Source organism: Protopterus annectens, chromosome 2.part1, assembly GCF_019279795.1.
Source record: "Protopterus annectens isolate FY-2018-M chromosome 2.part1, PAN1.0, whole genome shotgun sequence".
NCBI lineage: Eukaryota > Metazoa > Chordata > Ceratodontiformes > Protopteridae > Protopterus > Protopterus annectens.
The window spans coordinates 1,779,141,524-1,779,160,527 of record NC_056729.1 but is presented as its reverse complement, the minus strand read 5'-3'; positions in this window follow the sequence as shown (position 1 = coordinate 1,779,160,527).

Here is a 19,004-nt window from a genome sequence, read left to right as displayed (position 1 = left end):
TGCATACAGATTCAGTAACCAGTGAACTGAATTATGAGAAACAGGTAACCACAGTTAGGTTAGTATTCATTAAGTATTAGGTAATGAGTGAAGAACAGGACAAAAACTGATAAAGAGGACTAAGAACCTGGAGAAGCTGCAGTCAGCCCACAGTATTAGAATCCCATTCAGTTCTCCATTCCCTGTCAAACGTCAGGTGATACATAGAGGTCCTGTTGAATGGACCACTGTCTCCCACCCCCCTGAGAGCAACTCCCCTCTCCTTTCGGTAGCTTTTCTTAAGTTCTGCCATTGCTATCTCCCTGTGGGTAGCATACACGGAGTCCCTCTCAGTTGCTAGTGCAAGATGCACTCTGATAACATGGTCTGAGCAGGCTCAAACTCCACTTTGTGAAACATCTCAGTGGTCCTGAATCTTGTCGAATGTCCCTGATTTTACCTCATTCTTTTGCCCTGTCTGAAATAATTTTGATGTCCTGATATATCACTGAGGCTCAAGTCAGTGAATAATGACATTAGAGTTTCATACTTCTTGTTGTTAAAAAGATGCATGTTGATGCAGAACATGTTGTTCTCTTAACTTTTTATGTGAATTAGGTTAATATTTAAAAACATTCCCTTTATCCACCCATTATTTTTGACTTTGTCCAGAATTCTTGAGCCAAGAAGTTGAGAGGCATGGCAACACCTTCTACTTCCACTAGGTGTCACCTTTGTGGTGAGTCAGAGCTGCATCTGCCACCCCACCCCCACCCCCGCCCCATGATGGGCAAGCTGTTGTTGACTGTTCACTCCCACCTTCTACAAGCACCTGAGCCTCTTTTCAAGCAATATCTCTCAACCTCATAGAGCAAGAAATCTGGACAAAGCCTAAAATTGGTAGAAGACAATTCCTCTAGTAAAACAAAGGGACAGAGCCTGGTATCTCTTTCAGAATAATAGAAGTAAACAAAATCTCATTACCTACCAACAACTTCGAAATCAAACCAAAAACTAATTAAAAAGACAAAATAAAAACTACTTCCAAACAAGTCAGCTGAAATACCAGAAAAACCCCAAAAGATTCTGGCAAACAAGCAACCTCATTCTCAACCCTGGAAAACCCACTACCCCAGCCCCAACTCTGGCCAGCCCAAATGATTGCATAGCCACTCAATTTACCTCTCATTTTATTAACTCAGTAACCTCTGTACTAAACAGAACCCCTAATATGCCTCTGTCCATACCTCAAACCTCCAACAATTCTACCCTCCTCTGTCTCAAACCTATCCAAACAAGTTACGTTAAAAATCTCCTTTCTAAACTAAAACACACTGGCTGCAGACCAGCTGTCTAATGACTTTCTACAACTAGCTGCTACTCCAATCGCTTACCCTATATCTTATAGGTTCATAGTTTAGTACTAAGCTAACTGCCTTTGCGAGCCATTTTAAGCCTAGCCAATTATCCCTTGTGAGACTCAAATCCTGCACCTTGTGTTTGTAAGGTAAACACCTTAACCATTAAGCCACCCTTCCAACCCCCCATTGTCTATTCTCATTCACCATTCTATCTCTGAACAGTACATACCACTCCTCTGGAAATATATCATGTCGTACTCTTACATAAAGGTGGTCCCTCTACTGATGTATCCAACTACAGACCCATAGCCATTTTGTCACCACTTGCAAAAATCTTAGAAAATGTATACACAAACAGATTTTAGACCACCTTTTGTCAAATAATATACTATGTAATACAAAACATGGCTTTTGACTTAGGCATAGCACCAGTACAGTTCTAATTAGCTTTACTAATACCGTAAATCAACTTAAAAACAAAAAAAAACAACTAGTCTCTGCTACCATCCTAGATATGTCAAAAGCATTTGACACTGTGTCTCATCAAATACTTCTCAATAAACTGGTTTTCTACCACTGCAGCTTTGAAGCCCTAAGCTGGTTTTATAGCTACATGTCAGATAGGAAACAAGCCACTTTATGGGACAATAAACTCTCCCTCTAGCTCCCTATATGTGTAGGAGTCCCACATGGATCTATTACTGGCACACTTTTATTCATAATTTTTACCAATGACCTAAACCCCTCAGCAAATCCAGCCTCAGTCATACAATATGCTGATGATGCTTCCCTAATCTGCTCTGCCCCCCCCCCCCCACCCCCATCAAGGAACTCCAAGAAAAAACTCAGGCAGCCCTACACAATTTTGAAAACTACTTAGTCCATCAACTTATACTTAACCCCCCAAAAAACAAGTGTATTGTCTTCTATAATACCATAACAAACAAACAACCACCTATCTCTAGTTCCTCCTCCAATGGTACAAACATAGAACCCATTGAACATACAAAACTTCTTGATGTCACAATTGATAGGAGACTTAAGTTTGACAACCACCTTGCACTAACAATTAAAAATGTTCATGTCATACGGGGTTCTCTCTATAGAGCTAAATCATATCTTACTGACCATGCCAGACTCACAACAGCCAGAACCAATCTCTTATCTTTCCTGCTTTGCTGTTCACAAATACTTACCAATCTTTGCAAATCTGAACTGAATAGCCTTGAATCTTGCAATAACAAAATAGCCAAATTTGCCACTAAACAGTCTCAAAGATCTTGCCATTGCACTGCCCTTCTCCAGTTGAACTGGTTAGAGCTCCCTCGCCTGCTTACTGTGACTCGGCTACTAAATGCCCGTACAGTCTTATACAAACCTGACAACTGCCCAGCTCTGTCTGACCTTGTCCAATCCTACATTAACCTACAATCTCTTAAATCTGCTGATAAAGCATTGCTGAAGGTTAATAAAACGCAAAACTCACACGGCGTCCCCTTATACTCGCATATCATTGCCAAACATTGGAATTCTCTACCTCAGCATATTCTGCCTATCAGTGATGCACATTCGTTTAAACAGTCCCTAAAGGAATATTTCACCAAACATAGACTTTGCTCATGTTCTCCACCCGGCTAATTAATTTAACCCCTTACTGTCTGACTTCCCTCTCTCCACCCATTGTTAATATTTCTTGGCAACTGAGCCTTCTTAGCTTCAGTCTGTGATATTTTAATCTTGGGAAAAAAAAAGAAATATATATTTTTGTTTTGTCTGTATGAGTAGTATTAAGTTTATTGTACTACCATTGTTATATGCTTTTACATACAATGTCAAGGAACCTGCATTTGAACTCCTATTGTAATTGTTATATGTACAAATGTATAATTATATAGTCTTCCTTGAAGCTTTTCTCCCCAGGTCTCCACTGAAAATGGGCTTCTAGTCCAGTCAGACAATACCCGGTTATCAAATGTAAATAAATAAAATAACGGTGGGGGACAAAAGCCCAAAAATGTGGACAGATTTTAAATATTGCTCTTATAAGCTTAGAAAGTTGTTAGAATAACAGGACATGAGTTACCATGCATTTTCTGAATTATATGATATCTGCAGCTCAAATGTTTGTCATTAGTGACTTCCATACTCAGTGATTTGCCAGAAAACTACAAATTTTATGAAGAGCACACCAAAAATATAAGGCAAAAATCTGGACATTCTGCAAAAATATAGACAGTTGATAGCTATAATTCAAACACATCTACCCATCTAAGGCATAGAGCTTGCATTGGTGACAAATGCGCAAAGCAAAGCAAAGAGCAGCACCATAAATATATCAGAACTATACCATAGTCCTACAAATTACAATGAACCTGATTACTCACATCTTGGCAACATGGGTACATTTATTGGTGGGAGGCTGTACAGGCATTGCTGATGTTCCTTAAAACAGTAGCAGATTCCATTTGTCCCTGAGTTAGGCTGTAGTCCCCAAGATTAAATAAATTTATTCAGAGTAGCAGTATACAAGCAAAGGTACTGCGAGTGATAACATTGTGCTGGTAGTTGGTGGCTGTGGATGAGATAATTGCGCAGTCAGTTGTATCCTACCTTGTGACTTTCCTTGATAACATGATGTTGATGGCTTGCTGGAACTGAGTTAAATATATTATCGGCCATTTTGTAACTTATTTTCCCAAATAACACTGTTTTATTGGTTGGTAGTTAGGGTGGGGTAAATACATAATTGCTGAGATTGTGATGTGCATATGTGTGTGTTGGTTGGCTTAACAGTTTAACAGCCATTGAACAGCATAGGAAAAAAATCACCATTTATTTTTATTGAATGTTGTTTTTTCAAAAATTATGTTTGGATATGAAAACCAAGTGATTTCTTTTCAGCAAAGGCCCACCTAAATCCCACGCAATGAGCATTGTTCCATTTACTAGATATCATAAACAAATCCAAGGCCACTGAACAGAGCTATTCCAGCAACCTAGTTTTGTTAACCAGTAATGAATTGCACCGTTCAGGTGAACTTCACTCAAGTAGCTGAACTAATCTCCTTTTGGGATTCCAGCAGATGACAACCTTTACCAAAGATAAGTAGTTAGCTAAACAAATATAAATACCAGGTAGGGTCTATATTAGAACACCGAATGTTCAAAATTTCGAGTGTTCTAATATCGAACCCTATGAATCGAAAATTTAAAACATTGAACATACAGAACAGCAAATATTTTCCTAGGGAAAAAAAATTCTGTTCCAATACACATACACACAACACAAGCACACCAAACAAACAGCAATCCACACACATACACCAAAACTCTTACACCTAACCCTACACTAAACTATACATACACCACTAACTATCCACTTACCTTAACCCAAACCCTAACCCTAAGGTCCGTCACTACTGCACAGTCACCTCACCCGCACCCTAATCCTAACTCACCTACCCCGCCCTAACCCTCACGTCCACACAATCGCACACTTACCTGACCCGTGCCCTAACCCTAACCCGCCCTAACCCTCACATCCACACAATCGCACACTTACCTGAACCCAACCCGTAACTTTCCACCACAGTGCTGAAAATACCGAAGCAATAGAAATGGACAACTAAATTCTTTCCCTAGGAAAAAATTAGTTTTTCTGTTTCTTCGATATTTTCAGTGTTCGCTGAAAACAGGTCGATATTAGAACACGTGAAATTTTGAACATTCGGTGTTCTAATATAGACCCACCAGGTATCAGTCTTAACTGGGAGATGAAGGGCATTTGAAGTCATGGTGAGTGTCAGTGATAGAAATGAGTGCTGTTACAGGCTGCATTTGTTTATTCTATATATAAAATTGCATTACATATTTATATAGTGTATCTTCATTGGGATTTTCTTTTTTTATTCCTTTTACATTTTCCACTGATTGGTTCCCTGACAATGTGGGTCTACACATCCTTATTATATCGTTTCAGTTTTTCTCCCCCTAGCTCTATCATCAAACTTCTTTTCAGAGTTAAGAAATGTAAACTTACAAAATTCATACTGAGCTACACAAAACCATCAAATGCATGCAGCTTACAAGCAGAATATGTTGTAATTAAGAAATTGCTTAATCCGTTGAAGAAGAATACATCATTTCAACTATAAAACTGAAAGCAGACAAACTGAAAAACGTAAGTGGCAAGTTTAGTGATATGGAACTACCTGTTAGTTCTTCTGACCTGCTGTACCCTAAGAACACTAAGTCACTGTTATATTATCTGATGCTTTGGATGAGGTTTAAATCATGAGATTTAAATGAGTTACACACTGCAGACCTAGTATGGACTCTTTCAGTCAGCAATCAAACTAGTTTTTGACTTGGAAGAAGCAGAGATACAAACCACTGATTATGTATAAACTACATTGGATGCTTAGAGAGAGAGTTTTCACTGGATAAAACACTCTGACAGATATAAAGTATTATGTTTTCAGGGTCTATAATGATTACTTCCTTTCCTTTTTTCATACATATCAGGTAACTTTTAGTCATTCTTTAGAAGTAAACTGAAACTCCTGCAGTCATAATGAGGTTCACTAATTAAGATGGGATGGCTGGAAGGCTGACCTTTGTTAGCATCTAAATATAAACAGCTGGCTGTTAAGGAGCCTAAAAAAGACAGCCTTATCATTCAAGTTCAAATACTTATTAAGAGGATTGCAAATTAGTGCAGAAAAGTCATTGCTTATCTAGAAACAGTGGCATTGTCTGGGGTAGTTTAAAAATGGACACCGACCCTTTCTTGAGGAAACCCATCTTTTAACCAGTAACATTTTATTCATGTTTGTGTTGTTGTTCCTAAGAGTATAAATTCTATTTTCAAGGAAACTTTAATGCGATTTGAGTTGGATTTTACAAGTGTAGCTTCAAATCTTAAGTTCTGCATTAACTCTACAGCTTTTTTTTATTTTTATTTTATTTAAGGGAAAAAAAACGCTATTTGCCACAAATGCCACCAGATGGCCCCAAAAATGACATTTTAATGAACAGGTGACAAGTCTGTAGGAAACTAGCAGTGTAACTTAAACTTAGATAAGGCAATAGACTGCATAATACTTGCTTTCATTTTTATTTCCTTAAGATCAGGATGCGTACTGTTTGACTGAACAAATCACTTGACCTGAAAAAAGGCACCTGCATCTTATGGGTCTAACCCACTTCAAAAAATACTTTTTTAAAGCAGCATAAGAGAACTGTGACATGTCAGAAGGACTGAAGGTGTCTGGATGCTAGAATATTACATGTAACGTTATGTTAATTTTCTTAACTGCCCCAGTGGTGTTAGAGTTTTGTAGCATAAACATTGGAGCCTGCATGCTATAGCAGCCACTAATGATAGCTGGTAAGATACTAACATGTTGAAACAGAGTTTAAAATACTTCATAACCATTGCATGTAACTGTCACACACCACAATATGCCATTGTTAAGTAGGTAAAGTGCATAGGAATTTTGAATTAGACATATAGTGTACAGGGCTGTTGGAGTATTTCATTCAGTGTACTGGATTAGGGTTTTGGAATACTATGGAGAATGTACCAGCATTTTGAAGTAATATTGTAGTCCTTAGCTTTGAAAAGGAGACTCAGAATTAGGAGCATCAGTGGTATGCCACGGTGGCACGGCAGTAGCATTGTTACTTCACAGCAAGAGGTTCTCCTGTTCCATTCTCGGCTGGGCTTGGGAGTGCCTTCTGTGTGGATTCTGCATGTCCTCCCCGTTCGAAAGACATGCGTGCGTAAATGGGCGTGCCTTCGTTGAAGTTTGGGCGTCGAGCTGGCACCTCGGCGTTTCATAAAAATCTACTGCCAATCATTAGCAGACCAGAGTTCCGCTGTGGCGACCCTATACCGGGAAAAGCTGAAAGACAAACAACAAGTGGTACAACAGGTAGTACACTTATCTTTGGTATAGAAAGCTGTGGGTTGTATTCCCACACTGAGTAGATGAATTGTTGTTTTGTGGTTACATTTCCATTTGTTTTTTTCAGTTGAGTTTTAAAACTCTTAAGATTGAATGGTAGTCTGACATCTTCTGGGAGTGCATTCCAGCAACCATGGGCAAGACTGATTTATTGAAAGACCATTTACCCGAATTCAATTTCACTGAGATAACTTCAACGAAACCACGAAGCACCAACGTTCTTTCACCAGGAATCAAACCACTTAGACACCAGAGTGAACTTTGCTCTTTTCCCCACTGTAGAGGGATTTCGTAGCTGGTATATTTAGGTAAGGGGGTACTTGGGTGGGTTTAATATTTGTCCATTTCATTACTTGACCCTGGTGGCCAAGTGGTTCGTTTCCCTGTGAAAGCACTTTGGTGCTTCGTGGTTTCAGTTCTTTAACATTTGTTGAAGTCGTTTCGGAGAAATTGAATTCAGGTAAGTGGTCTTTCAATAAATCAAAGTAGACCCATATATATATATTTAGCAAATCTGATAAATTTTTGCATTGATGTGACCTGATCCCTACTTAACAACATGCTGGTATATGTGATACATGTAGTGAAGGCTTTTGATTTAGTCTCCTGGCTGTGGAAACATGAGCTTTTAGCCAATCTGCAGTTTAACATATAGCAAATTGGTTAAAAGGGAGGAAAACAAGAATTTGTATGCAAAAATCTAAGTTAAAACAATTTTATATAGAAAGGTGGAGTACCAAGGCCTCCGTATTGTGTCTATTTTTATATCACGTGTTTATGCCACTCTTTCCAGCAAGAGGAAAATGTTGGTCAAGAAAGTTTGCAAATAATACCAAAATAGCTAGAATGACTTCTTCAATTAAGTACTATGAGGAACTTCTAATGTAGCTAGACAAACTGAAAATATGAGCCTAGTGAAATGGGGTTGTGTTTATTAGCTTGTAATTCAAGGTCCTAATTCTGCGTAATAAAAATCCTGGATACCTTTACTGTTCAAATTCTTCTATTATTGGAGAGCATGAGGAACTTGAGGACATAGGTATTATTATAGATAGGTGTCTGTGCTTTACTGGACATGTGAATACAATCTGAGAAAGTGCTAGCCCATAATTACAATATTGCTAAGAACTATAACTTCTAGAGGTGTTTGTGTATGGGGCACAATTTGTAAAACAATGGGGCAGTATTAGTTTCTGCACATACTGAAGATATGACATAAAAATCATTGGGAAAAGCACTGAAATATTTTATTTTATTTATTTATTTATTTATTTTACATTTGATTATCGGGAAAGTCTAACTGGACACATGTCCTTTTTCAACGGAGGGAGAAAAGCTCCACATAAAGCATGCAGTTTATCAATATTAGATTAAAGTTGATAACACAATGTGATACAAGTACTGGATTACAGAGTTTAAACAATCAGTAACCTACATGTAAACTAAGTAACCAGTTATTATACAAGAACATAGGGTAGCAAAAGATAGCAAATACAACATGCATGAGATCTTAAACATTTCCTATAAGGAACCATAATTAAAATAATGTCCCTTTAGGCATAGAGTAGAAAAAAAGAGATACATTTACAACATTATGCAATTTCAGTGCAGATTGACATGGTCATTTTTAGGATTAACTGTTCTTGTTTGTCATCAGAGCTAATTGACCTTTAACAAGCGTAGTGTTTATTTTACTAGAAATCTTAAAGGTTTGAATCATAAAAAATGTAAGGAAGGGCTTAGAAGTATTAATGTGTATCCAGTATGCAATAAGCAAATAAGGGGTGATGTAATCTAGATGTACAGCAGCTAAAGGAATGAAACAAATGAATATCATTTGAGCGACATGAAAGGAATACTAGGAATAATTAGTTTCTGGTGAACTCAGAAAAAATAAAAACAAAATTAGGAAGAAATTATTTCACGTTAGCACTAAACATAAATACAATTGTTACCTCCTAAGGTTAGACAAGCAGATACGTTGGATTTCTGATAAGGGAGTAAAGTTTACTGAACCCATTCACTTTGGAGAATGGTTGGTGATGATATTATAGGAGTCTCCAGGTGGGGTTTTAACATTTTAACAATAAATTGATTTGAAGGCCATTGTAACTGGGTCCACAGTGAAACTAGGAACACTGAAGGCAAACGTGACACATGTTGATGGCTACTAGACAGAGACTGATCAGAAGGTATACATTCTGTTTTGAGAAAATACCCCAGTACTCCAAAAATTTGACAGCCTGAAAAAAAGAGCAAGTGGATTAATCTTGAAATGTTTCAATCTATAAAAAGTAATGGAGGACAGATGTTTGCCCTTGTTTCTGCTGCAGTTGTTGCTTATTATGTTAGGGCCTGAGATTTCAGCAGATTTATTCCTACTTTACTCTGTTGCCAAGACCTGTGATCTAGCAGGTACTCCTGCCAAGGCTTATAATATTTACGGACAATGATTCCATTATTAGATATAAAAGGTACAAGTCAGTCTGATGGTGGTGTGATACAGATGTGTAGTTATCATTTTTTGGTGGTCTCAGACAGCACAATGAATGTGGCATTCCCCTATGACTGTTGAGTCTGATGAGTGGGAAGTTCTCTTTGAAAGTGTCAGTTCTACAACTACCATTTGCTCTGATTCCCAGGCTTAACTCTCACTTACTTGGTCATAGTCACTCAAGTTAGCATTGCTCATATTTCTGTTCCTCCTCATTTCTCTTACCAGCAAGATGATAACTCTTGCATCTTAGTAGGGTTTGGATGGTTCAATGTTGCTGCACCATGGAGAAGCAGACGAGATTTCACTAGTTGTCAGCAATCACTCTTTCTCCTAGTTAAAACAGTAAGGGAGTGAGAGAGACAAAGCTTCCACATAAAACCTGCTTTGTTTAAGATACAATATATAGAACAGCTAATAATTGTAGAATGAAGAGGTGGAAGGTGAAGAAGTTAATGTCAGCTGCAGAGAGACAGTAAAAAGATCTGTTTACTATATCCCCATTGGCCTTCCTGGATTTATACAATTCAGTTGTTGGGTGTTCCAAAAGGAATAAGATACTAAATAGGACATTCAGCGCATTAGTTTGCGTTAGGTGATGGTGGAGGTTGGGACATGGATGGCTTGTTTTTATCTATTTATTTATTTTGCTGGTGGTTAGTATCATACTTTTTCGTGAAACAGTCAGGCCACAGCCTAAAACACTACTAACCACAATCATCTGCATGCAGTAGTCAGAGAAAACTTTAAAGTCAATTGAAACTGTCTGAAAACCTGTAAGTTGACTGGATCAAAAATACAGGAGTTCAAGGAAATACTTACTTCACTAACACCTCCAAAACAAGTAGATGTAAGCGGAGCCAAAGAAGAATAGCCTTATCTAAAAACAACATTTCTCTTCTCAAACAAACTGGTTGATGGCCTCAGTCATTGTTTATGGTATGTTCAGGTCCTTGTTCTTTGAAGAGATTTTATTTATAATGTCGTACTCACCCTTGGAGTTTGCCTGTTTTTGTGCTGTTTTCTTGGATTTAGAGAGCATGACTAATCTAGGGAGACTTTTTCTCAAGGAATGAGGAAGTAAGTTAAAGACTAGAACTTTCCATTAATGAACCTATTTGCAGATGGTATTTTGATGGTCTACACCAGTCAGTCTACTGTTGGCCTCCTAACCATCTTAGGCCTATTAAATACATATGGGTCTGTGTTTAATTTTAGCAAGACTGTGACAAAAAAACTTGAGGTTTTGTGTGTAGGCTTTGCTGCAGTACAGGGGTGCTATGGGGCTCACATGCAGAGCGGTCAGACATTAGTATAACATGCCTGAGGGAGGGCCTTGGACCCACCTTTAGGTGAAAGGTACTATTTGAGAAACAGTTGGTGTGTGTATATCTATATATATATATATATATATATATATATATATATATATATATATATAGCTACAGATATATATATATGGTTTCATATGAAACCATCGAATTACCATTTCGTCGAGACTAACATCATCGAGCCGAAAACATCGCAGAATGACATCATCGAAATGTTACTTCATCGACTTCCATACCATCGAAAATGAGTGCTCAAACATAACTAACTGCAAATAGTGCCGCACACAAAAGTGGCAGTAGCAAAACATGACATATGCTATAGCGTTGACACACAACACCCGTTCAATACCCCGTTCAGTGAGAAAACACTAACTATATGGACATATACCTATCTTCACCCATGGTAGCACTCTTACTAGTATTACAATTGTATAATTCACGTGCATTCCCAGAAGTATACTTTAGCGTACTGTACAATATGGTAATGCAGAGAAAAGCAGTACAGAAAATCATTGAACATAATGACCAGAAAGCACGCCGGTTGTAACGTATAAACTATTTACTTTTCTTTCATAGCTCAGTTGCAGTACGCATTATTCCATGTAAAACTGTTGTAACCTCTGCCATGTCGGATAACTAAGGTCTGTCTTTTTAAAGTGACAGTAGCCTTTAAATGTTAAATATAGAGGAATTCCGTAAGAAACGGTAAATACCACAATAGAATTGGTTCCGTACTGAACACTCAATGGTATGGAAGTCGATGAAGTAACATTTCGATGATGTCATTCTGCGATGTTTTCGGCTTGATGATGTTAGTCTCGACGAAACGGTAATTCGATGGTTTCATATGAAACCCTATATATATATATCTATATCTATATATATATATATATATATATATATATATATATACACACACACACACACACACACACACACACACATAATATATATATATATATATATATATATATATATATATATATATATATATATATATATATATATATATTAATCTAAAGAGCATAGTATCAATAACAAAAATATCTACCTCATAAATACCTAAATACTAAAAATAACAAAATAATTAACTAAATAAGTAAATAAGCACAAAATATCAAGAAACTCAACGTTATACCAGGAAAGGATGTCTGTGTGTATATATATATATATATATATATATATATATATATATATGTATATGTGTGTATCTGTGTGTGTGTATATATATATATATATATATATATATATATATATATATATATATAATGTATATGTATATATAGGGGGCTATTTATCATTAACAAGGGTGCGGTGGGGCTTGCCAACTTATGAAAACATTGGTTTGGATGTGATTAGATTTTGTTCTTATTCTGTGAAAAACATATCTAAAGATATTTTATCTAATGATATTTTTCAGTACATTTTACCAGTTATAACTTCATAATAAAGAAAGCATATGATTTTTTTTGATTACCGGTAGGAGTTTGTTTAATTATATGTAATGCTGCAGTTGGCTTTATTACAGTGTACTAGATTGTGCAAGCTGGAGGTGAATTGCCCATGTTTTCCCTTTCTTTCCACTGTAGGGTAACTGTGGATTTGTTAAACTGGGGGGTGGGGGAGACCAGAAAACAGCTCTTTTTTTTTTTTTGAATTTTGGTAGGTAAGTTTTGCTTGATATGCTGTTTCTAGATAAGTTGCCACTTCAATGAAATGATGGACACCCACACAAAATAATACCAGTTGATCATAGAAATGAGTTACCCAGAGGTTAGTTGTAGTCATTAAACCCAGGAGGTCTAGAGTTTTGGCTGTTTTAGCATTCATTTCCCATGTGTGGGTATATGTATATGTATGTTTGTGTGTATATGTTTATGTAGATGTTATAATGTTTGTTGTTGTGAATGTTCGATGTTTAGACAGAGAACCGTATGTGTGTATGTGTATATATATATATATATATATATATATATATGTTTATGTAGATGTTATAATGTTTGTTGTTGTGAATGTTCGATGTTTAGACAGAGAACCGTATGCGTGTATGTTGTTGTTGTTGTTGTCTCTTTCAGCTTTTCCCGGTTAGGGGTTGCCACAGCTGAACTCCGGTCCGCTAATGATTGGCAGTAGATTTTTACGTGCAGTGTTGCAAGCTCTGACGCACAACTTTCCACGAAGGAACAGACATTCATGCATGTCTCTACACAAAAGACGCTCTTGCTGACAATCGAACTGGACAACATGTGTATATAAATAAATATATATATATATATATACATATATATATATATATATATATATGTTTATGTAGATGTTATAATGTTTGTTGTTGTGAATGTTCGATGTTTAGACAGAGAGCCATATGTGTGTATGTGTGTATGTATATATATATATATATATATATATATATATATATATATATATATATATATATATATATGGTTTCATACGAAACCATCGGATTACCATTTCGTCGAGACTAACATCATCGAGCCGTAAACATCGCAGAATGACATCATCGAAATGTTACTTCATCGACTTCCATACCATCGAAAATGAGTGCTCAAACATAACTAACTGCAAATAGTGCCACACACAAAAGTGGCAGTAGCAAAACATGACATATGCTATAGCGTTGACACACAACACCCGTTCAATACCCCGTTCAGTGGGAAAACACCAACTATATGGACATATACCTATCTTCACCCATGGTAGCACTCTTCCTAGTATTACAATTGTATAATTCACGTGCATTCCCAGAAGTATACTTTAGCGTACTGTACAACATGGTAATGCAGAGAAAAGCAGTACAGAAAATCATTGAACATAATGACCAGAAAGCACGCCGGTTGTAACGTATAAACTATTTACTTTTCTTTCATAGCTCAGTTGCAGTACCCATTATTCCACGTAAAACTGTTGTAACCTCTGCCATGTCGGATAACTAAGGTCTGTCTTTTTAAAGTGACAGTAGCCTTTAAATGTTAAATATAGAGGAATTCTGTAAGTAACGGTAAATACCACAATAGAATTGGTTCCGTACTGAACACTCAATGGTATGGAAGTCGATGAAGTAACATTTCGATGATGTCATTCTGCGATGTTTTCGGCTCGATGATGTTAGTCTCGACGAAATGGTAATTCGATGGTTTCATATGAAACCATACATATATATATATATATATATATATATATATAGATATATATATATATATATATATATTTATATATATATGTTTATGTAGATGTTCTAATATTTGTTATTGTGAATGTTCGATGTTTAGACAGAGAACCATATGTGTGTATGTATGTTTATGTAGAGGATATAATGTCTGTTATTGTGAATGTTCGATGTTTAGACAGAGAACCATATGTGTGCATGTATATATATATATATATATATATATATATATATGTTTATGTAGATGTTATAATGTTTGTTGTTGTGAATGTTTGATGTTTAGACAGAGAACCGTATGTGTGTATGTATATATATGTTTATGTAGATGTTATAATGTTGGTTGTTGTGAATGTTCGATTTTAAGACAGAGAACCGTATGTGTGCATGTATGTATATATATATATATATATATATATATATATATATATATATATATATATAAATATATATATATATATATATGTTTATGTAGACGTTATAATGTTTGTTGTTGTGAATGTTCGATGTTTAGACAGAGAACCGTATGTGTGTGTACAGATGTGTATATATATATATGTATATATATATATATATATATATATATATATATATATATATGTTTATGTAGATGTTATAATGTTTGCTGTTGTGAATGTTCAATGTTTAGAGAGATAACCGTGTGTATGCATAAATATATATATATATATATATATATATATATATATATATGTATATATTTATATATGTTTATGTAGATGTTATAATGTTTGTTGTTGTGAATGTTTGATGTTTAGACAGAGAACTGTATGTGTGTATGTATATATATATGTTTATGTAGATGTTATAATGTTTGTTGTTGTGAATGTTCGATGTTTAGACAGAGAACCGTATGTGTGCATGTATATATATATATATGGATATATATATATATATATATATATATATATATATATATATATATATATATATATGTGTATGTAGATGTTATAATGTTTGTTGTTGCGAATGTTCGATGTTTAGACAGAGAGCCGTATGTGTGTATGCATTTATATATATAGATATATATATATATATATATATATATATATATATATATATATATATATATATATATATGTTTATGTAGATGTTATAATGTTTGTTTTTGTGAATGTTCGATGTTTAGGCGGAGAACCATATGTGTGTATGTATATATATGTTTATGTAGATGTTATAATGTTTGCTGTTGTGAATGTTCGATGTTTAGACAGAGAACCGTATGTATGTATGTTTATGTAGCTGTTATAATGTTTGTTGTTGTGAATGTTCAATGTTTAGGCAGAGAACCGTATGTATGTATATATAGGTTCATAGGTTCATACTAGGCTATCTGCCCGAGGGCATTTACAAGCCTAGCCCATCGTTTTGTGGCTTAGGCCACCCCTTTAGTATGGGGAACTATACCCATTATTTTTCTGTGCCTCTGTCGAGCAGTGACACTGAGGTAATCCCTGGGGTATATCTGCGATCTCCCATCCATTGGTCAAGATTTCTCTTGAACAAGGCCAGCGAGGTGCTCTGCCTCACATGTACCGGGATTTTGTTCCACAGCATAGGGAGTCTTTGGGTGATGAATCTATCCCTCCAGCACGTCCTATTAATAGCCGTGTGAAGGTTTAAGTCTCCGGGCCTTGTGGCTCTGATGGATCTAGATTTTTTGAGGTGAAGCATATTCATCAAATCTGGGTTTGACATGGCCTTGTATGTTAGGCAAAGGTCACCTCTGAGCAAGGCGTAAGCGACTGAATAGAGCTGGAGTTCTTTCAGTCGGGCAGCATAGGACAGATTTTTGAGACCCTTTATCCTTTTGGTGAGGAACTTTTGTGGCCTCTCCAGCTGCTGCAAGTGTCGGGTCAGATACATTCCGAATGGGGCATTGTACTCAATCATTGGTCTGATGAGTGATGAGTAAAGGAGACTATGACCTCCTTGATCTAGATGAGAATCCCTTCATGATAAGGTGGGCAATGTAGAAGGTCTTCCTAACTACTTTAGCTACATGGGTGTCGAATGACAGACTACTATCAACCTGGGTCCCCAGGTCCCTGATAACTTCTTCTGTGCTCAGTGGATTGCCACCTATTTGGTAGCTAGGGTAACCTTGTTTTTCCCGAAGGGTATGACTATGCATTTTTGGCATTTAACTTTAGGCCGTGGCTCTGGCACCAGTTATCCGTTTCTGTGAGACCCTTCTGAAGGATATCTGTGTCAGATGTGTTTTCTACTATGGCGCCCAGTTTGCAGTCATCTGCAAACTTTGTCAGCCATAACCCTCCTGTGTTTGCTTGTACTTGGAAAAGTAGATGCCAAACAAGAGTGGGCCCAGGACTGAGCCCTGTGGGACACCACTTGTGACAGGCTTTGAGTCTGACATGGCGCCAGCAGCTCTGACCCTGTGGGTTCTGTCACTCAGCCAGTTTGCAACCCATCTTGTGATGTATGGGTTGACATTTAAGCTGATGAGTTTTTCAGTGATACCGAATGGGGTATTGTATCGAAGGCCTTAGCCAGATCGAGGTAGGCTGTATGGACTGCCTTTCCTCATCAATGGCTTTGGTGACTGTTTCAAAAAGTCAACCAAGTTTAAAAGGCATGATCTGCCTTTGACAAAGCCAAACTGGGTTGGATCCAAAGTCTGCAAATTCCCTATGTCTTTATTTATGAGGTCCATTATGATCCTCTCCATGGCTTTGCAGATAAGGCTTGTCAAGCTAATGGGCCGGTAATTTCCAGGGTCGGTGGAGGCACCGCCTTTGTGAAGTGGTACCACAGTTGCAGTGCGCCACTCCTGAGTGCGTATCCAGAGGTAAGACTTTGATTAAACAGCTGTCCTAGCTGTGGGTTTAATTCCTCATTGAGTTCATGGAGCACACAGCCGGGGACACCATCAGGTCCCATGGATGCTGTGTTTTGCTTTGGAGAGAGCAGTTCTCACTTGGGCGCTGGAGATGTTTGGGGGCTGCAATCGCTTTGGTATAGATATCTCTCCTTTGGGGAGGGGGAGAAGTTTGCACTGAACCTGTCAGCCAGTATGTTGGCAATGTCTGTAGGATCAGTAATCTTCACATCATTTTGAACTAGCTCTGAGCATATCTGGGAGTTTCCTCCCAGGTTTCTAACATAGCTAAAGAAGGCCTTATGATTGTCTTTTGAGTCTTTAGCTATTTTCTCTCGAAATTTGCTTTGGATGATTTTATGAGAGCTCTTAGTTTTACTTATAGTGATCAAGGGTGTCTTACCTTTTAAGGATTTTGCTCTATCTTGTAGTAGCTTCCTCCTTTTGTTGTAGAGTTTGTTTATGGCTGGGGTCCACCAGACTGGATGCTTGCCTTTGGTACAAAGAGTCTTTGTTTTGCTTGGGATTGCCTTATCCATGCAGTCCTGCAGGTGCTGGTAGAAGGCATTTGTAAGTGATTCAGCGGCTTGAGTACTGTTTTCCGCCGCTCGGGGCCTTAAAGGAGACCACACTAGTCTTTAGAAGTGTGAAGTCGGCTTTTGAGAAGTTTTTTACTTTGGTTTTTTTTATTTCAGGTGGGGGTGGGATGAGGACCTCCAGCGAGATTAGTTTGTGGTCTGATCTCACCAGTGAGGGGTACACCTCCGGTGTTGAACATTGTGCTCCCATGTTCGTGATGATGAGATCAAGTATGTTATCTCCTCTTGTGGGGATGGTGACTAGTTGTTCCATGGCATTTGAGTTTATGAATTCCAGGAACTTTTGGGCTAGGGTGTTTGGGCTTGAGTAGTGTTCCCAGTCTATATTAGGGTAATTGAAGTCACCTAGTATGATGGTGTTTGGTGATACATTTATCCCTCTAGTGTTTTCAGGAAGGCCATGTGAGGTTCCTGAGTTTGTGAGGGTGGCCTGTAACATGCTACAATTTGCAGAGCAGTCTTGCCTATGGTTAATTGCACCTGGATGGTCTCCGATGCATCGTGCGTTGCCACCAGTCTTGAGGTGTGGGTGTCCTTGATGAATATGGATACCCCCCCTCCTTTCTTGGTATTGTCCAGATTTTGGGGCCGGAACGCATGATATGAGGTAAAACCTGATAGCGCCGGGGTGCTCTCAGGAGCCTTGAACCAGGTTTCTGTCACAGCACAGACATCGATGTTCTCCATACTGAGAAGGGCCTCGAGTGCGTGCATTTTGAGATTTAGACTTCTGGCATTGAGCAGCATTACCCTTAGTTTTTCCTTTTTGTGTTCTAGGGTGGTAGGTTTAGAATTTGAGCCTTGCCTAAAAAGGCACTATGGGGTGGCAAGAGCCTTTGCCAATATCCGGAATCCCAGGGTGACAGGTGCAAGCCGTCCCTTGAAGCAGCGTGGCTTGTCCAGCATGTCATCCCAGGCAGACAGACACTGGATCCCCTTTGAATGACACCAGTGTTTAAGCCAATTGTTAAAGCTGATCATCTTATCTCTGTATTGTGGCATCATTCTTGGTGAAGGTAGGATACTGCTCAAGGTCAGGGTCATACCTGTCTGGGCTACATAATCAGAGAGCTCCTCAATGTCTCTTTTCATGTAGTCCAAGGAGGTGCGTCTCAGGTCGCTTACACCAGCGTGGACAATGACTGAATCATATTTGTACCTGCTGTTGAGAGACCTGAGTGCTTGCGTTATGTGGCGGATTCTAGCGCCCGACAGGCAGCTTACTGTGAC